General features: G+C 38.1%; 1 protein-coding gene across 1 annotated transcript in view; it reads left to right on the top strand.

The window, feature by feature from the left end:
• Positions 1-21736, top strand: part of ZNF385B (zinc finger protein 385B) — a 148710-nt gene that overhangs the window by 4847 nt on the left and 122127 nt on the right. The gene's annotated exons all lie outside the window — the stretch shown is intronic.

Here is a 21736-nt window from a genome sequence, read left to right on the forward strand (position 1 = left end):
AGTGATGTGGCAGGCAACATTAGTATGATCTGCTTCAAAATGGAAATGAGGAAAAAAGTTTAATGTGATTTTTACGTCAAGTAGTTTACACTTTACAGTGTCCAATTGTGTCTGTCATCATTTTAATTAAAGGGTAGCTTGTTTTCCTAAGGAAGGAAAAAAATTTGAGCATTATGATTCATTATCAAGGTGTATTCCAGAGAAGATGAATTTGGGTTGGATAATAAGTAAACACCCTCAAAGTTCTTACTCTGTCCTGTGTACCAAGACTTTCAAAGATGATGCAGGAACCTCCTAATGGGATTTTATAATGAAAATGCTAATAAAAGCTAGCAGAGGAGTACCTAGTGTCCTTGTTTGCATGACTGCATGTGACCAAAAAAGTAATTGCATAATCTTTCTTCCTTTGGCCACCTGCTAATAACTGGATGCTGAATCTTTGACTTGAAATTGCAAATGCCTGTGCATGTCTTGGTGCACTTTGTCTTTCTGTTAAAATGCGATTATTTAATATGCTACAATTAAAAAAACCTCTTATGAATCTGCATCAAAAATGATGGAAAAGATTTAGCCTTTGTCTGTTTCTGCAGCCTGTTGTCTGCAATGCAGGTGCAGTCTATGCCAGACAGATTCTTATTTGGTGGATTGTGGTATCTCTGCATAGTCAGTACCATGCTTGATGCTTATCTTGGTCCCTTGTTAATCAGAGAATAAGAATACCAATATTTTAAACCTCAAACAGCATTATGAGAGTTGAAGACTTGCAAGGTTAAGAATGTGAAAACTGGGAAATGCAATACAACCTTAGTTGGGTCTGTTAGTGGGCATAATCAAGAGTAACTTTTGTTTTTTTCCTATCACGCTTTGTGCACAGCATGGGTAATATGTGCTTCAACAATAGTAGAAGAAATTTTCAAGATCTTTGCAACATTTCCATGATAGAAATAAAAGAGCATTCTCCCGAAATAAGGGGAAACTTCAGCACAGAGAGGGATCCTCAGCAATGTTAATGTCTGGGCTGTGTCCTGGGGTCAGTGTGCCAGCCCTCAGAATGATGTAGGGTGTGCTCACAGCAGAACTGCTGTCCTGAGCAGCAGCAGGAGCATCAGCAATGCTCCTTTAGAGTCTGAGCTCTAATACAGCAACTGTGTAAACTCCAGCCTGAATTCTCCACTCAGGCTCCCAGGGCAGTCAAGTGCAAGTAGTGAATGATTTAAGCAACTTGCCAAGTATTTCTAGCAGCTCTGTGGTGGACCTCAGGCTGCAGATAGATTCTGCACTGCAGCATGGAAATGCCATAACAGTGAGAGAATCTTTTTCTCTTCCAGTCCCCTGCTTTTTTTATAATTTCTGCAGCAAATTACTTTTTTTTTTTTTTAAATGAGGTATCTGTTCTCATTACTTTGATTGTCTTGACTAATCTTCAGTCTGTAAGGGGAGGGAAAATATGATCTTGTAACTTAAAGAGCCTATTAGTTTGGGTTTCTTTTAAAAAGAAGCTATTCTGCCTTAAGGAATCACAGTAAATCTTGAATTTTTTCATCAGTGAGTGCTTTTCAAATTGTTAAAACTAGAGCCTGGCTCCTGAGCTTCTGAAATGATTGAAGAAATAAATTAATTTTGTGCTATGCGGAGTAGCATTAGGCTTGACGTGCTTTGTGTTTCACTGGTACTTGCTCAGGTATTGTCAGACTCAACCCTGAAGAACTTCACTTTCTTTTAGACAGGCAACATCAGAAACAGCAGAATCTTATTGTCAGGTTTGACACCTCAAATAGACTAATGATACTCCTAGTCCTATAAGTAATGTGAAAGCACTAAGCACATATGGGTAGGGATACTTAGCACTATAGTCTTAGTCTATACAGTATTAATTGCTAACAATTAATATATATTGTCTGGAAGTATATAAAATAAAGATGGAAGTCATTCTTCTTAAAAAAACTGCTGAAGCTTTAGAGAATAAATCCTATGGGGACTGGCTGAGAGAGAGCTGGGGTCATTAAGCTCGGAGGAGAGGAGGCTCAGGGGTGACCTTGTCACTCTTCACAACTCCCTGTTGGGAGGTTGTAGCCAGGTGGGAGTCAGACTCTTCTCTCAGGTAACAGGAGACACAGGATGGGGGGAAATGGCCTCAAGCTGCACCTGGAGAGGTCCAGGTTGGACATCAGGGAGAATTTCTTCACTGAAAGGGTAGTTAAGCACTGGAATGGGCTGCCCAGGGAGGTGGCAGTCACCATCCTTGGAAGTGTTCAAGAAACAGATGGCCATGGTGTTCAGTGCTATGGTTTAAAGTGCACAGGGATGTTTGGTCAAAGATTGGACTCAATGACCCTGAAGGTCTTTTCCAACCTTTATGATTCTCTGTTTCTATGACTTTTACTGAACAAGGTTTGAATAAGGCTAAGTCTACTGTAGCCAGGGACCCCTTCTCTACTGCAGGCAGGTGACAGATGCTCTTGAGCAAGTGACATTCCTGGAAGGGTAGGAAAGAGCCCCCTACACTGACATTTTCTTCCTCTTTCAAACAGGTTTGAGAAAACATTTCAAGCAACCTCTGCTGTCTTTCCTCAGCACATGTGTTAGTCTCACGATCTCATGAATGTTACAAAAACAGCTTAAGAAATGAGATAGTGGAGATTTACAAATTTCAGCATAAGAGAAATTTGCATTGATGATCAGTTACAAAAAATTTTGACAGAAGTAATGTCAACATCTGATTATGTTGTCAACTTCATAATTTGGTTATATTGTCAGCTATGCTAACTTGGTAGATTTGTTGAGTCTCAATTGTCCTCATCATAATTACAATCTATTATGTAACTTAAATAGGTTGGGGCAGTGGGAGGCTGAAAAAAACAGGTGTGGTGTAATTCTTGTTTTTACCACATTCAGTGATTTTTTATTAGCCAATATTTCTGCATATAACTTGGTGGTGCCATGTTGTTGCAGTATAAAAGATCTGGAAAGCCCATGCTATTGAAGGAACCCTTTGCACCTCTTTTACGTGTTATTCAGTTCTCAGAAGCTTTTCACCTTTTTTTCTTTAACTGTAAATTAGAATACTGATCAAGTTTTTCAAGAAAGGATCTAAGTTTTTTTTCTTTATTTTTAGTTGAACATTTAGATCTTGAGCAAGGATAGGAGAACTTCCTTCTTGTTCAGAGGGGAAGATTTACACTGACCTGACTTGGCGAGTGTTTGCTGATGAAGGAAGCACGCGCTGGCGTTAAACCCCAGACCCAGGCGGCAGACAGGCTGCAGGGAGCCTGTGGCTGACAGGGGCTGTGGGGTTTGCAATCTCTGTGTGCAGCACCTCGGCTGCTTCCTGCCTCTCACAGTTATCACAGGGCTGTTTGCCAGGTGCTTCTGATAACCATGGGAATTGTCACGGGCGGTTAGGAGCCAACATCATGTTTCATGCTGTGCAGGGGGGCTTGGCAAGTTTGCTTTTGTGTGCTTCTTCCACTTAAATGCCTTTGTAATATCAATGTGATGGAGTGGCTTATGTTTTTACAGAGCTGGAGATCACATTTTGTGTGACACTGAATCAAAGCTTTGGATGTTTCTGATTATGTATCGTTTTACTATACATATATGTTCTTGAATCTGCTCCTGTCATTTATTGTTGCTACTGTTGTATGGCTTCTTCCATCTTGTGAGAACCCTCAAATTCCTTTCATGTCAATGACTTGTTGAAAACAGCTGATTTATTTTTAAATTTCTTATAAAGTTGAAGTAGCGGCTCTAGGCCACAGAAATACTTTGTTGTTTAAAAGGATAATTTCAGCTTGAATTTCCAAATGGGCTAGTTTGTAAAACCCAGCTCTGCTGCTTTTTAATTGTCAGAATATCTCTAAAATGCTTGTTACAAGGATTTGTATTTCATGGTTTTTCATAAAGCCATAGGCAGAACTTAATTCACTTTTCAAAAGTGCTGCCAAATGCTTTTCAGAATTATTAGTGAATTTTAAATCTTACTTGAGATTGCTTTGGATCTTTCAGGTTGCAGAAGTGTGAGCCGTGGCTTTTGTGGGCTAACTGCAAGCAGCCCTGCCTGGTCCCTGTCACTTCTGAGCATCCTCTGTACCTGTGTCTCTGCTGTCCCCTCAGGCAGCTGGAATGCCTTAGTCTTTGGTCTTTCCTTTCTTGGCTCTTCTAATTTCTAGACTCCTGTGTTGGCTTGTTGAACTTAGTATGTGTCCTGTGTGTTTGACCCATGCCTCCCTCCCTGACTGCAACCTAATGCAGCAGATTTCAAGAGTGGCCAGCATCTCAGAGTTTCTTAGAATATACCAGTAAAATAAAAATCACCTTATGGATGGCACTCCATTTTTAATAAAAATTATTTTGGGCCCCTTTTCTAGTCAGTGAAGCCTGAAATAAAATTTTCATTTACTAAATTCACACATCCTCTTTTTCTTTTTTATTTAATAGAAAAAAAAGAAGAATGCTCTTTAAAAATAAAGCTCACTTGTCAAACTTGGGTATAATTTAGAGTGCAAAAACATTTGTTCTTCCTTTTTTTAGGGTATTTAGAGGGAAACCACGGTTGGGAAAATGAAGGGTAAGATTACTGTATAAGCACTTGGCTATTCCTTGCACTTACACATTGAGACTGATGAATATGTATATTTTTTAAAGAAATGTATATTGGCAATGATTACTCTGAGATACATTCTCTTGCATTTGATGAATTGCTTTACTGCAATTATTAGATCTCTGAAAAGAAGGAGAAGAAGGAATAGGAGTTGAACATAGACCTGCATATATCTGTTCAATTAAAAATCTTTTAAAGAAAAAGCACTTGGAATCACAGGATCATTCTTGAGCTCTGTTTTCATATGGGCTTGGTGTAACAAATTTCTCACCTACCAATGGATGCTCTAGGTGTCAGAGTAATATTATGCATACTTAAAAGCCCTCTTGGGTTGTGAGGTATATATTTCAGTTAACATCTCTGCATCAGATTTACCTCTATCCCTCCAAGTAAGAGCTTTTCTGACATGATTGCAATGACTGAGAAATCTGGTATCAGGAAATGGATTTTTAACTTTTTTTTCTCAAATGAGTATTGCCTTATTAGTAAAGGAATTCTGTAAATAGCCTGAAGTGTTTGCACTGAAGTTTAAGGGCTAAATGCATTTTAGATGCATTTTAACTAGTGTATATAGAGATTTCCAGGCTTGTGAATTTCTGTCTTCAGAAGCATATCAGAAGTTGATACTAATTAGAAAAGGAGTTAAGTAAGTTTAAAGACTGTATACAAGACTGCACTGCAGTACAAGGCAGAATGATCTGTTATTAAAAAGGAAAAAAAAGGTGAGTCAGGGTTTCTTGGGGCTTCCCTGCTAGGAAACGAAATATTGATATTTGTTCAGGTAGTAGTGCTCAGTTCTTAGAGAAAATACCTATCTGCTGGAAACATCTTTTAATATTTTACAATATATTATACAAAGTATGGCCAATTTTGGAGTTGTCTGATATGCAACAATGCAGAATTTTATGCTTAGCTGACACTTTAATTAGCTCTCATTCTGTCTCACATGATTTATAGCTTCATGACTCCAATGTAAAAAGGATATATAACTTAATGAAGCAGAAAGCTGCAGTGGGTTCACACCTCTAGCTGCTTAATGGTTTCCTGGAGGTAGGGGAATGGTTGTGCTGCAGAGGAAGAAGCTGTAAGCATCTCCTCATTTGTTAGGCAGGGATGTAACAAGCCACGTTGCTGTGACTTACAGTTGTTTGCTTCCCTGTCACATACACAATTCATTAGAGTGAGGAGGGAATGTGGCTCTTCCATAAAGCATAAAAATAGCAGGTAAAGTAAGAAATGCAGATGTAATCTTTCTTGCTCAAACTGAGTTTAGTGCAGCTGTTTGACATATCTGGAATCTTACTTTTTCTTGATCCTAGAGAAATAGTGTTTCAGTGTGATATAATTTCAGGAATGGACTGCAAAACCCTTAGTGGCCAACTGGGTTTTTTTTAGCTAAGGAATTCTGGGGAGGTGCTTTCCACATGGCAACTCTGACTATACAAATAAGTTGTTAGAAGAAAGAGGTGATTTTTTCTGTATTACTCTTACACTGTAAGTTTCTCTAGATGTGCTTGTGTTAGTTTCACATATTTGTCTTTACAGCATCTTTGATGTAGGGGTTCTGATTTTCTTAATTCCAGTACTGTATCATCAAATCAGTTAATTCTAGATTCTTAATGGTTCAAGTGGTCCAAGCATGGGTTCTGCAATGGAAGGGGGGAAAGAATCAGGGATATCAGAGACATGAACTGTCTTCAGCCTTCTTTGGATATCCAGAAACAATTTGGTTTCTACTGGGGCAGCACCTTTTAGTAATTACTATGGGGAGCCCTCTGAAATACAGGAGCAGAATGAAGCTGCATGGTGTTAAAGAATTATCACCACCTGCCAAGAGTACAGCAACATTACTGGCACCTGTGTCTGATGCAAACAGATACTTATTTCTGAATCTCTTGTGATCTGTATGCATTTCCTACGTATTTCAGGAGGTGACCATTCCTTATTTATCTTGTGGTCCTATCTCTATGGGCCCAGAAATGCTGGAACCTTTCCTGGCTTGCATCTGAGGGCTGGAGTTTGCTCTTAGTTTGCTAAGTACCTCTCCCATTCCTTGTTCCCTTCCTCTTTCTCTCTTTCTTTTCTTCTTATTCTTTTCCCCATCTTGTGAAGTTTGGACTTGCTGCTATTAATCTGCTGGAACTGCATGGTACCTCTTCAGTTTATACATGAACTACTGAGTTTGTAAAAGAAGACAATTACCTCCTCCCATGACGGGAGATATGGCTTCTGACATAAATCCTGGGGTTCTCACAGAGAAATGTTTTGCTGTTGCCAGGTGTTTATTGATTAAATAAGGATTTGTAGAATTTACAAGTATTTCCTTCAAATATCTGGTTACTTTCTCACATTCATAAAATTGCTTTCAGTGTTTCTGGACTTCACAGTCTCTTCTGGAACCAGCACTCTTTGGGACAGCTGGTCCAGGAATTTTTAGGTATCTAGGGAAAAAATAACAATTCTCCCCCTCTGTACAGTCTCCTCTAAGCATTTGCAGTGGCTGTAATTGTGCATGTGGGCTGTGCAGTCATTATTGCATTTGGCTTTTGGACTCTCATACAGTCCATTTAAATGTCAGTAAAAGAGAAAGTGTGCTTTGTTGTTTTGCAATTGCAGTTTGTGCTTACTTCATGTTTGCAGTTAAACACAAACACAGTATTCAAGGAAATATGCAACTTTATGAGATTCTGGTAGAGTTTGAGAAATTAGTGAAAAACAAAGATTTCTGCTCTTGGAAAGCTAGATCTGGTTTTGGTCGTTTGTTAGGTTATAATTTCAGAAGTGAATTATAGAAGCTTTCCCAGCACTTCTGAAATTGTTGCAACTTCTGGGAAGTCTCAAACAAGCTGTGGTTTCTGCTGGACCTTTCAAGGAGGCTGTTTGGAATGTGTAATGGGGATCTTGCTCAAAGTACGAGGAACATCACAAGGGCTATTTTCAGAGTAGATTAAGGAGTATACCTGGCATTCACTGAATAACCCTGGAGGTTTTTTAAACGTTTTTGTGTCAGCGTGTGACTCTGTTTTAAACCAGAATTGTGGCGGTGGTTCCTGATTCTCTGTATGTGTTTGTTTTTGAGCTAACTCATCACTGCAAGGTAGGCTGAGGTCACTTACTGACAGCAGCACTGCCTGTGAATGAGGGCACCATGAGAAAGTGAACTTTTGCTTTGTCAATGACCTAAACTAGAAAGAGTTTGACTGAATATGAAATACAAGCACCTGTGTTGAGGTATTTTAAGTAAACTCATTTATATTTGTGTAAGTTAATAGCTACAGATGCTATTAAGATCATCCAGCACCTTAATTTTTCTTTGGCAATGTTTTATCCAATTCTGAGTTTTCCTGGCTTAACTTTGAATATGATCAGTTCTATTTCACCTAGTGGTATGTTTTGTATGGAGTTAGCATTTTTGTCAGTGAGAAATATATATGTTGGTAAATATGTGATTATAATACCTTTATGTACAAAGCTGTTTGCATACTTGCTGTCACCATGAGGCTATTACTGAACTATTCAACTGCTTTTATTCCCAACTCTGGCATTTTTTGAGGTACAGCTAGATTGATGTACCTGGCTCTAATCATGCATCTATAGTTGCATGTGTGGGTCCCTCCTTTTCTAGGGACATGGTCACTGATACACCTGTGCAGAAGCATTTGTGAGTTCAGAGTCTAAGCATATTACTGCTAAATGTAATTAGATGCTAGACTTGCCCTGGAGCACAGCTGCTTCCAAGTGTCACTCAAGATTAACCAAAGAACAGGAATGATTAAGGACACTTTACCTACTGAATACTTGGAAAGCCATTCTGAGGAAGCAGACTTTTAAAATTGATACCCAGGGACTGTGAGCCACTACTGAACATGTAACTCCTTACTGAAAAAATGAGTTTTAAAGTGTTTCTCTTTTAAAAAATAATTACCTTTCTGTGAAATAATGTGATCAAAAAGCTGTGTCTATATATTGGTATATTGATTGTTTTGCTGCTGGTTTTGCTGCTGGTTTTGCTGAGCAGTGGTGTTTGCTAATAAATCTATCTTTGTTCTTTGTATAAGAAATTTGAAATGAGAATCTAAAAGGCAGGGTCAGTATGATCAAATCAAGTGTTTCCCAACTTGAATGAAATATTGTATTAAAATGGCCAATAATGGATGCCATACTGGCCCTGTTTAGGCTTGCTCTGTTTTAGGAACCTTGGGATTAGTGTTTATCTGTCCCATAAAGGACACAAATCATTTAGATTAGAAGTAATCTGATTGTATTGAAGTACAAATTATAGCACAAAGGCCATTCAAGTGGGTTAAGTGACCAGGGTTGGTAAACACCATATGACTGCTGATTGGTCGATGAAAGAGTATTAACTGAAAGATAATGATGGATTTTAATCCAAATCTCTAAAGCGCAACAGCTGTGGTTCCCAAATGAGTTCACTCACTGACAGAGTTTTAGGACACTGATTTATTTGTTCCTATTTCTCTTCCACAACAACTATTTTCAAAAATTACTTATTTTTCCTGTATAGAATATAGCTATTCCACACAGCTTTCTTAGATTAAATTTCTCTGGTAGTTTCAGTGAGTTCATTATGATTCTTTTGCATTTTGCATTGGAGAAATTGCAGGTTTTTTATTTCAGTGTTCTGCAATATGTTAGGGTAAATTGTTAGGGTGACTTGGTTTAGGAAATTCAGCTGATGTCCTTTTTTCTCATGTCTTTTATGAACATAGTATGAAATCTATTAAAGTATTAAAAAGGCAAACTGGTATTCCATATGAACTTATTTCCAGAATGCTTACTGATGTTAATGCCTAATGCTTATCACTGATAATAAATTATGTGAATTTGTGGAGCTTTATTTATTTCAGGGTGTCTATATGTAATTTAAAAATGGAAAGTGCACAAAAATGACATTATGGTATCCTAAGAGTGAGAAGTGGCAGCTGTTTAGGACCACAATGTAACATTGTTTAGGATGTGAAATGAAAAATGTAGGTAGACTGTATTTATTAATGACTTCAGTTTTGGGGCAATACTGCCTTTTTTGGATTGTTGTTCCAATAAGAACTTTGGTGGGAAAGTTTCATATTCTTTCAAGTTTTCCCCTCAAATTTGTGTTTGCCCTGAAATGTTCATTAAAGGAATCAGATTAATGTCTTCAAAAAGAAAGTAATTTAACTTTGTAGTTTTCCTGGTCCATGTGTCTATTTGCTTTTACAAGGACAACAAGAGAACAGATGAAGTGGTACTTAATATTGTTTACGGCCTAAATAGTCAGAAACAGAAAAAATTGTTAAAGTTCTTCAGAATTCTATTGTTTCATCTTGTCTATCTTTGTATTTTAAAAATGTGTGATAAAACCATTCCTCTATTGTTATTCAGGATTTATTTAATAAAGATAATCTAGATGTGCTAGGAGCAGGCATTAGATCAGCCTGTTTACTGTCCCTACAGGTTGTTTAGAGAGCAAAAATGGAGTCATTAGTACCTAAGCCTTGTTTTGTCCTTTTGATGTAGACATTTACAGCCTAATGCTATAAATGGTGTGAGTAGGTATCGAACTCTTCCTTTTGATTCACAGTATAATTCAAAATGCAGGTAGGATAACTGCCTGGTAAAGAAGCTAAGTCCTTAATATCCATTCCTTTGTAAGGATATTTTGGGATATCTCTGAACTCTAGTTGCTCTTCTAGAGGAAACCTACTGCTAGGGCAGATGAGTCTGTTTCTGCTGACAGCTGAACTGGGCTTTCTTCATTCATTTGTTAGCTAGGAACTGATAAATACTTAAAAATAATAATGTGGCATTTAACTGACAATTTGGCCTAATGATTGAATTGGCCATTTTGCATAAGCTGAATTAATTACAATAACTGTGGACTCTCACTTAATTGCCATACCTAATGAAGCATAATTAAATAAAAATTGAATTTGTAAATTGTTTAGAAGTATTTTGTAAAATGAACTAGTGATTCCTAACCTTCCTGCTTTTCAGGGATAAAGGGAGCATTAATGCTGCAGTTGCAAAACTGATGAGTGTCCCTCTGAAGTTCAGGAAACTGATTTAATTAATGCTTGTGATGATTTCAGACTGACATGGGTGCAGAGGAGAGTTCTGGCCAGGGAAAAGGAGATCCAGTTTTGTTATGGAGAGACTTCCTTAGTCCTGGAAAATAAAGGAATTCTATTATCATAGAATAGTTTGGATTGGAAGGGACCTTAAAGGTCATCTAGTTTCAACTCCCTGGGTTGGAGGGACACCTTCCCTCAGATCAAGATGCTCAGAGCCCCATCCAACCTGGCCTTGAACAATTCCAGGGCAGGGCATCCACAGATCCTCTGGGCAACCTGTGCCAGGGCCTCACCACTCTCATAGTGAAGTGGTTTAGATTAGTTATAACCTAAACTACTCTCTTTCAGTTTAAAGTCATTTGACCAATCAGCCAGGGTTGACCTAAAATTAGTGCCTGGACTGTATAACCAAATACATGCCTGATTGTTCAGGGTTTGTCCTGGAGGAAGTAAATGAGAACTAGAATTTAGGTTTGGTTTTGTTTGGTTTTTTTTTTTTTTAAGTCTTATATTTCCTCTAGTGATAAAGCATAGCAGCAGTCCAGACCCTGATCAAGTGCATGGCTAAGAGAAGATAAATGCTCCTGCCTAAACATTGTCAGCTCTGAACATTCAAAAATCATCTCAGATCTAGAAGAAAATTGAAATTGGTTTCTCTTTAATTCCCTTCTAGTTTTTGAGCCTTTAGGGTTCATGTTTTCAGTCAGCTCTGCCAGGATTAGAAGGATATTTAAAAAGCTAGAGTTCCTGGGGATTTTTATGACTGCATGACCCAGGCTTAAGAAAAATGCCTAATACTGCAAGATATAATTCTGAGAGCTAGCTGCCCTGAATTTGTGAGTGGAATGTCATAAGCAGAGGTGGCATCAGATTGATAACTTGGATTTTACTAAGTGACCCTTTCCAAATGTTTCATGTTCCAAAACCTCATGCTTGTGATGTCAACACAGGATGCATATTCAACCTGCTGGGTCTTTTAAGGCAGTATGTGTGTTTAAAACTGTCTTTAACAGAAATTCTGTTCAGTTGTCAGCTATTGAGAAAAGGACAACTTGGGCACAGATCAACTCAGTAAAGCAGTGTGAGAGAGAAAGATCTTAATTAATTGGAGGATTTAATAACAGAATTTTTTATCATGAGGATGTTTTGTTACAAAGTCAGATGTCTGCACATTGAAAAAATAATGGGTTTTTAAAAATTTTTCTATTCATAAAATGTTGAGGAAATTTAAAACAACTAAATGTCTCTAGGGAATGTGACAGCTTGGACAAGGGAGAGAGCTACTGAAATAAGGCATAAAAGTCAGCTTTACTGCAATCTTAAAGTTGCAGAGGGCTTTGAAAAGTGAATGACTGGAGAGAAATTTCTCCTGAGAATAAAATGGGTTTCTGAAAGATAACTTGAGCTGAAAATGCTTAAGTAAAAGCTTCTGGTTGTGCACCTCAGCATTTTCTAGTGTAAAAAATATATCTTCTGCTCATACTTTCATCTTCCTGGGGGTTATATTTATTCAGAGGAGATTAATGGCCAATTTTCTGTGTGACTGCCATCATCAGAAGTTTATCCCTTTGTAAAATGACTTTTTAAACTTTTTAGGGGAGCAGCATGCATGAATTTTTGTGAAGACTTCAAATAGATAGTTGTAAAATGACAGGTGGAATGATGTTTATATCCCTGAGCAGGTGCCAGCCTGGTATTCTATGCAGGATAGCAGCACAAGACTGACTGTGACTTGTATAATTTTATGACAGATGTTTTTGTCTTAAATAACTGGTATTGAGTTTTAAATACATTTATGATGACCTGGCCATTTAATAAAGTCATGTATTCTACAGAGAGCTGCACTAGGATGTGTGGATTAGTTAACTCTGTGGTAGAGGAAGCAGTCTGGGGTCATTTCAAAGAGGTGACAATTCTACAAGCACTCATTTGAAGAAGGGTAAGCCAACATGCTTAAGGAGCTTGGAAAAACTACCTTGTTGCCCGTCATTGCCTCTGGCTGCATGTCCTGTAGTTTTCCAGATGTGGTTTGGTTTTTTTTGGTTTTTGTTTTTTTTTTCTTAGATAGTTCCTGCTTTTTCTCGGGAGCTAAGCTGTCATTTGCAGTTGGCTGATGTATTCTGTTCCTCTGCCCTTCATGGTCTGAATGCTGGGGGAGGTGATGCACTTGTGCTGGGCTGGAGGAAACTTCCTGGAGCATTTGCTCTGGGCCTCCTGGAGGATCTCTGCAGGTGCAGCCATGGGGGATGTAGTGCTGGGGACCTTGGCAGTGTAAGGCCCCTGCAGAGACATTTGCAACCCCTCTCCCTCATTACTGTGCAGCACAGACCTTCATGATCTCTCTCCTTTGTGTCCTGTTCTTCTGATGTTAATGATTCAAAGGCAGTTTGTCCATATTTTGAAATTTTACTTCTTAAGGGTTCAGCTTAAACAATATTTTTTTTTCATCCAAGCAGACAGTGATGGAACCTTTGTATCTGTGCAAGGGTTAATTCCCTGCCTGGGAAAGGTTTTCATGTGCCTGGTGATTTAAAAAGATTGGAAGAATGCTTCTGTGGATGTATTTTTCTGTTTTCTCTGCTTGCTTTAGATATTTATCAATGTACAAAAAGAAATTCAATTAGATAACTTAAAAAGAATGCATAGAATTATTTTATCTATTTTGAGTTCCTAATAATTGGTATTGGGGAAATGGCTGTATTTTCTATTAACCATCTATAAATGGATATGACCCATGAAGTAAGTTTATGCTGGCTGTGAAGCAGGCAGAAGATATCATACTGGTTCTGCTTTTTAATTGTCTTTTCTTTCTTCTATGTATATATAATATGTCAGTGCATGGGCAGGAGGATAAGACTACAGAGAGGGTAGGAAAAAAATTGGAACTGGGTGAGAACTGATGGAGGACCAGCAATCAAAATGATAACAGTATAAGTTTGAAAATGATCACATAAAAAGGAGGCAGAAAAAACATCCTGATGGCAAGAAAGAAAATTGCTAAATTTTTTTTTTTCAGGCCAAGGAGAACTGTGAGTTCTGCAGAATTGCTTCTTGGTCTCAGGTTCCCTCTGAACTTGTGGACCATATGTGCCTTTTGCCACTGATCACAGTGAGAATCCTCAGCTGCTCCCAGGTCAGTAGGTAGAACCAGCAGAACATTGTAACTTGTTCTTAATGTACTGTCGGTCTTCCACAGTGCAACTTACCCTTATTTTATTGGGCAGTTAGAAAGCTATAACCTCCTGATTTGTCTGATCTAAAATAAACTTCAACTAATCTAGTAGGTCTCAACAAATCTCCTGAACTTGACGGCAGATGGCACATGCTTTTTATTTCGCCCTGCATATACTATCTTGGTGGGTGGTAACTGCCTTAGGACAAAATCAGCATCCCACCAGTCACCATCTGGGACGGCAGATGATATGTGGGACTGTCATGAATAAGCATTCTGATGTTTGTAAATGTCTGAAGGAAGACACTGCTTGTTAGCGTGGCAGTTGGTATGCAGTCACCTCGGTGAGAAGCACACTTTGTGCAGTCATCAGCAAAAGATGAATTGCGTGCCTTGGGTTCGTCCCTGGCATATGGGTGGGTGTAAGTTCAATCTTCCATAATTTGTTCATTTTGATGGCAAACTTGAATGGCTCTTATCTTGACAGACCTTTAGTTAGTCTTTGTCACTGCTTTTGTGCTAAAAACTGTATAATCTTTGGTACTGTGTCAGCAGTACCATTTAGATGCCTGCATCATAACCAATGCTGATAGTGAGCACAAATGCATGGTATGAAATGTGCCCTTGCTTTGATAGTGTACTCTGAGTTGGTGGGGAAATAGAGGGGACAGTTGGAAAAAAGGTGTGAAATTGCTTACAAAAAACACCCCATAGATTTGTCCCAGATGCAGGAATGGAAATGCACATCTTCTGGCCCTCCTCTACTACAGGCAATGAGAGATGGGGACAACTGAGCTGGATCAGAAGTCAATTTTATTGAGAATATGAAGAGTTTATTTAGGATTATATTTTTGATAATAATTTCTCATTGGTTACACATTCTTCATGAGATCAGTATGAGATCAGTTACCTGGTAATCATTACAAAGTTTCACAACCTATCTTTTGGTCACTTCTACACCAAGGAGCAGTTATCTGTGTATCGATGGTTTCTGCTTGATTAGGCCTGAGATATCAGACTCCTTTATCAGTTCCACTGTACCTCTGTCTCACTCTCCACACTCTACTCCCATTTTACCTTGTCCCCTGAGCAAGATACACACACAGATGTCTGAACCATGAGGATATCCACAGGCCACTTGCCTCATCTTCTCTGTTCCTGGCTCTATGCACTAAGCTCCTTTCCTGAACGGAAGTGCTTTGAGAAATGTTATTTAGAGCTGGTATTTTGGAGGGGCTGCTTGTAATTTATGTAGCATATTTTAGACAGTAAAGTCTTTAGTCTTCTAATCATCTTTGTGACCCTCCTGTGGACTTTCTCCAGCAGGTCCATGCCCTTCTTTTTTTGGGGTCTGCAGAGCTCTTTGAAATAATGGTTTAAGGAAGTGACATCTACTTGAGTGATTCAAATAGCTGATTCGACTCTTACTTTTTTCAGTGCCCCCTGAATACTTGGTGTAGAATATATACAGGAGTGCAGGGCTTAAAAAGTTTATGCAGCTACACAGTTTGTGGTAATTGGGAGTGGGGCTGTGGCTTAGTCTCATCCCCAATGGGCTACAGCTGTGCAGGACAGGTGAGCAGCACTGAAAGCAATGAGCCATGGAGTGCCCAGGGGCACTGACCAACCACCAAAGGGAACAGAGGGCACACAGGTGCAATGCATGAACATGAGGGGCACACAGGTGCAATGCATGAACCATGAGGGTATAAAAGGCTGGACTAAAGAGTAAGAAAGAACAGGTGCTTGGAGCCTTCTGAAGTGGCATGATGATGCTCTGTATGGGCAGATACCTGAAGCCTTCTGATGTGGTATGGTGTTACTCTGTTTGGGGGAGTGCTTAAAACCTTCTGAAATTGTATGGTGATGCTCTGTGTGCCATGGCCATCTCAACTGTGACATATTTGTGACAAGTTTATGCAGTTCACTGGTTCTGGAATTGCCATTGGATCTTTGGTGTGAGGTTTTATGGTAGAGCAATATGTTGCCCGAGTGTCTTCATGTATTTTTGGCTATTAAGTATGATATGCAAACAGTATACTGATTTTATATAAATGAATAATAAAAAGGAAGAAACCTAAACAATCTGCCACATGAACTCTTAATTTAGGTACTACCTTCAGATTAAAATGTAAAAGTTAGGGTCCAAAAGTTTATAAAACCAGAATAGAGTAAAGCAATAATATGGTTTCACTGGCTGGAAAGCACAGAAATGAGGAGTGTCTGCTAAATTTGTATGAGCAAATGCACTCTTTCTCATGGCTCTTACTTGAAGGGAGAGCAAAGTGGATTATTTACAGCATGGAAGCACACGCATGTCCTGTTTCTGGATCAGCAAAACGAGTAAAAGGCTGGCTCTTCTTTTTTATGAATGGAGCTGTGTTTTTTAGTGTGGAATAAGGTATTCAGAATGCATTTTGCAAGCAACAGTCACTTAAAGCCTGGGGTGACGGGCAGCTTGAGTTTGAGAGGTCTGTGCATAAGAAGGAGGAATTAGGGAGTGGCTGTATCTTCAACTTCACCAGACATCTCTCCAAGTTCAGTGTTAGCACAAAACACACTCAGTTTTTGTTCCTTTAAACAGGGAAAAGGGAAGCAAAAGGTTGGGTTCAGGTCAGTGCTAACTTTAACCTGGCCTGCCTGCAGGTGGCTTCAGACTAGGTGATCCAATATTCTTATGGTCTGTCACTACCAGCTGGGTAATATTCTTATAACTTGATCATAAAACTTAAGTAATTAATAAGATAAAGTAGATGTGATGTCCCTTTATACAATAAAGCAACATTGGTTTTGATGTTTTTTCAGTTCCAAAAGAGAATCAGCTGTTTACATAGACAATGGCAGGATCTTATGCATGATGACTAATCTGGGACCATCTTTTTAGGAGCACTTTAGGATTGACATCCACTGCCACTGATCATGCTTGCAGTTTTCTGTTCTTTGTATTCTTAGTGCTTCCAATCAAGCTGATAGATCTCAATCTCACATTTTTTTCCTGAATGTGGTGTGTTCTTTGTTCATGCCCAGCTATTATTTTCACACAATCATCAAAGCTCTTGGGTCCAAGAGTGCTTTCACAGCATTACCTGGCTTTATCCTGAAGGCACGATTTCCAGTACAACTTCTATTCAGCTCCTAGCATTGTCAGACTTAAGAACAAGACAGCCATCTACTAGGCCCGACTTTCTGTTGTGGCTTCCTTTTATGCTGAGATGAATTCTTGATATTTTTAAGAAGGTAGGAAATTATTTTTACTTCTTGAGACCAAAGATTGATTTACTCTTCAAATGTTATTATGCTCAAGTAAGATAAAGTAACAGCCAGATACAAATACCCTATAGGAACCTCAGATTATGTCAGCAGGTTTTCATCTTTATTTTTGCAAGTTTATGCCATGGACAACTGTTTTTATAAATAAAATAATTGCTTCACTAGAAGTACCTTACATCTTGAATCAATTGTCCAAATAGTTAAAACTCATGTGTTTTGCAGTTGGCTTTATGTTCTCTTAAGCTTCTTAAATGTATAAAAATAATGTGTTGTTTAAAAAAATCCCTATTTTCTGTGGTCCTTTTATTGTTGAACACAGGTTGAAACTATATCCTCTTCGGAATTTTTCCCTTTATAAGTTTGTGTTCATCTCTTCCAAGTTGTAAAATCTGATGGAGATACATTAATTACTGTTGTGTTAGTCAATGTTTTTCTAGGGATAAATACAAGGAGTCCTTTGATTTAAATAGATTTGGATCCAATACTTTGAAAGTTACAAGTAAAAATCCTAACCTAGCAACTTTGTAGAAAATTTTTAGAGGCACTACATTCCATTTATTTATTTAATTTGCAATTGATAAGACAGTTCCCTGGTCTCCAAAAGGCAGATTATGAAAATGGGCAAAATTGAAAATATGCATAAGAAAACTCCTTTGCTAATTTCTACTTGGAAAAAAATAGCATTTTAAAATTGAGGATTTGTTAAAATAACTTGTAATTTTCATGTTCAACCTATTAAAGTATTGTATTTTCAAAACTTATTTTGATTTTTTTGTTTTCTTTGTTCTTTTTCTTCCCTGTCTGGCATTTGGGCATGTTTAACATTTTAATCCTGCCCATATCCAAGAAAAGCTAATATAAGTCTCTCTATTTTTGTGGTTTGGTTTTTTTCTTCTTCCTGGGTGTTGCTTTACAACTATGGTATACTTGGGATTTAATATGAAACTAGAGTTCCTGGATGAAATAAGGTGTAAATAGGATCAGATACAGACAATCAGTGATGTCTGATATGAAATGGATTTTTTTTTTTTAATGAGGACACTAAAAGACAGACTGGACTATGGGCCACCTGATAGAATTGTTGCAGACCTCATACTGGGGATAGCACTGTGGATAGTGGGATCATTATAAGGGTTTGTTAAAAACATGTGTTATAGAGAAAGCTAAGGGAGCTGAGTAGCCATTTTCCTGGAAGGTCTACTCTCTCTGAGGTTTCTGCATGTGGTAGGGGAGGACAATGTCTAAAATGACATCTAAACAAAAGTTGGACACTTTGGGCATCTAAATATTCTTCTGTAATTAGCTAAGATTGCTTAGAGTGCAAGTTAACTGAAGGTAAGCAGTGGTTTAATGACAGACTGCTGAGTAGAAGGCACCAACTTGTCAAATGGTTCATCAAGCAAAATCGTATTATGGTAATTCTGTAGAGCTATCTGTTTGTCTTGAAGCATAATCCAGGATAGCTGTCTGGACTCCAAACTTGGTTAGCCCGCTTGGCAGAAGCCTGATGTGTTATGTCAGGTGAGGATACACCTCTTTGGCAAATAAACTGATGTGTAAATAGATTTGTGTTAATGCTAAGAGTGCCACCAATCTGTAAGTATGGGTGCTACAGAGGAAAGGATCAACCTTACAATTAGAGCTAACTGCAGATATTGGCACAAGCAACAGCAGTCACTGATAACCTCAGCTGAGAGTCATTTCATTTACTCCAGTTTAGCTGAGCTCACAGTCTAGTGCAGCAGGTCAAATTTCAGGTTTCCTTAACATAGAAAATTTCAAGGCAGTAAAACAAAGCAAAGTGCTAGCTACTTGAATGCTTCCAGTTTTCTGAATTACCTTGTGCTGAACAGCTAATGTTTGTGTTGTGAAACTACCATCTGTTTTTATAGTTTGAAGAGAATCTCCTTCAAATGTTAAATGCTCTAAAATGTGTTAGTGAAGAGGCTGTCAGCCATTTGTTACCATTCAAAAGTTATCATGCACAGTGAAAGCAAGCTGAGTTTCTATTCCTCTTTTTATTGATAACTAGCATCAAAATTAAAGCTAAAAAATTCCTTAGCCCAGTTTGGTCTGTGTACTGTGACCAATTGATTATTCTTTATCTGTCTTAAGAAATAAAAATGTGTTTACTTTTTTGAACCATCCAATTTTTACTGTAACTTTGAATAAAAACATGTCATGTATTTTGAAAGCAGAGATGAAATACATAGCCAAGAGTTGATCAGGTATGGATGGGTGGGTAATAAATAGTTTGACAGGTGGACATGTTGCAGAATATGATGCCTCCTTGAGGAATTTCAGAACAAGATGAGGATTAAACATGGCAGTTCTCTGTTTGGGTTTGTATTGAAAGAAAGAGGAACACATCTTCAGAAACCAAACAGGTCCTTTAAACATATGGGGGATTTTTCAAGGCTGGCTTCAAAAGAGTCTCTAGTGCTTTTTTTAACTCTGTAGGATACTGTGCACAAGGCGCTATGCATATGCTGTTCACCACAGTATCCCAAAAGAACTTGTTGCCCAGATGGTGCAAACCATATGCCTCTTGATAGTTTATCTGTGTTTGGGAAATACTCTCTAAAAATACAATTAAGGTCATGAGACTTGTAAAAAACAGCTCAAGTGAATATTTAAATAATGCTCTGGAGGTATTCAAAGCTGGTTTGTGTATTTTTTGGGGTTGGATTTTTTCTTTTGGGAGATGTGTGTAAATGTTTCATGGAGAGATGAGGAAGCAGGGGATCATAGCTCAGCGTGAGACCACAGCTCTTCAGGTATGTGTGCAGGCTTCCCTAGTTCAGTGCATAGATAGTTTTTCTCCATTGTAGATGCTCAAGAGGACTACAAAACAAGGTTGGGTCCTGTGTGTCTCTCTCTCCCTGCTTCTCCCAGCTGTCTGAATGAACCTTTTGGAAATGTAACAATACAGAAAGCCAGTTAATTTTGGTTTTTGTTCCCATGTCTTCAGCAACTCATTTGATTATTTGCAAAAGCTAAGGGAGAAAATTCTCTTTGCCCATATGTAAGTTGTTAAAATACATTTTCCTTTTTGCTTACCTGGCACAGATCCACAGAGGAAAGGCAGTCTAATTACATTTCCAGCACAGTGGTTCTTTGAAGTATGAACTAATTAGGAATGGGCATTGCAAAAGTTTAGACCAGCACTCAGGAAAAGAATGCATCATGTAACCATCACTAATTCATTAGGATAACCAAAGCTTGTTTCCTTTGAGTAAAGATTTGCACATTCTCACCTACAGCACTGTACTATATAAAATACTTCTTTGTAGCTCCTCTGAAAGCACAACTCTGTTTAAAAGTAAATTAGCCAGCCAAATTGAAAGGCTAATTGCCTTGAGCTTCAAGTACAAAGGATATCCAGACTTAGATTTCTTTGCCAGCTGCAAGAGGCTGAGTGAGATGTGTTTTCAGAAATCCTAACAGGATATCTCATTACACTTCAGAATTTTAATGTGGTGTCATAAATCACTAACTTATTCTTGCTCCAGTATTGTTTGCAGAATCTATTGAGATAGATCAGTTCTGTGTACTGGGGAGGAAATGTGGTGGAGGGACAATCCTGTTTAGTCTGGTAACAGTTTATGCCAAATACCTGAAAAGGTCTTAAACTAATTTTTCTTCTGACCAAAATCATAAGAGGAAGCAATGTAAAGTATATCTGGTTTGATTCATAACTTGTTTTTGCAAGGGCAAGATAGATGGGGCATACAATCCCTTCACAGACTTAACATTTCTCTGGATCAAGCTGGATATATGGATGCTCTTCTGTGTTTCCTGCCTTGTTTTTCTTGTTTTCCCATTCTCACCTTTCAATTTTTAATTGAGTCTAATCCCCATTGAGTAAATACAGTGACAACTTTTGCAATGTGTATGTCCAGTGTGATTCACAGAATCATGTCCTTTCTGTATTGATCATTTTAATTTGTGGATATTGTTATGTATCAGCTGCTGATAAGACTTGGCTTACACTGTGCTCTGTTAAGGTTATACAGAACTGGGAGCTTGCAGGATTGATCTAATGTATTTTCTCCATATGATAATTCCCAACCCTTCTGCCTTTTAATGAACTCATATTCTTGTTCTTACTCATACTCTTCAACTTCTAAATACTTTACAATCCTACCTATAACAATTACTCTAAATTACTTTTTGGTTTCAGAGAATGTAATGATTATGTAACTCCTCTTTATTCTCAGCTCACTGACTGTAGTCTCAAGTAGCTGCTTCTGTTACATGATAATGTTATTGAGCTATGTGTGAACCTGAGGAATGAAATGGCTCTGTTTCATATCTGACTCCTGGTGGGTGAGAGCAAGTACCACTCAGAATGCTTCACAATCTATCTGTAGGAAGAAGCTCTTTTTGAAAGAGAAAAACACTTGTCAGATGTGCGCTTGTATAAATTTGAGTGACTAGAAAGTTTAGAGACTAAGAACAAAGTGGTTGGTTTATGGTTTTTTTTTCTTGTTTGTGTTTTTTCCTATTACAAATTAATGTGTATGTACATGTTTCTTTCATAAAAGTTTAAAGCATTCAGATAGCCTTCTAAGGAAAGGTTAGCTTGTTCAAGGCGAACCTCATTCATGGTGAGGTTCTTAA

The sequence above is a fragment of the Molothrus aeneus genome, chromosome 7 (assembly GCF_037042795.1).
Source record: "Molothrus aeneus isolate 106 chromosome 7, BPBGC_Maene_1.0, whole genome shotgun sequence".
Classification (NCBI taxonomy): domain Eukaryota; kingdom Metazoa; phylum Chordata; class Aves; order Passeriformes; family Icteridae; genus Molothrus; species Molothrus aeneus.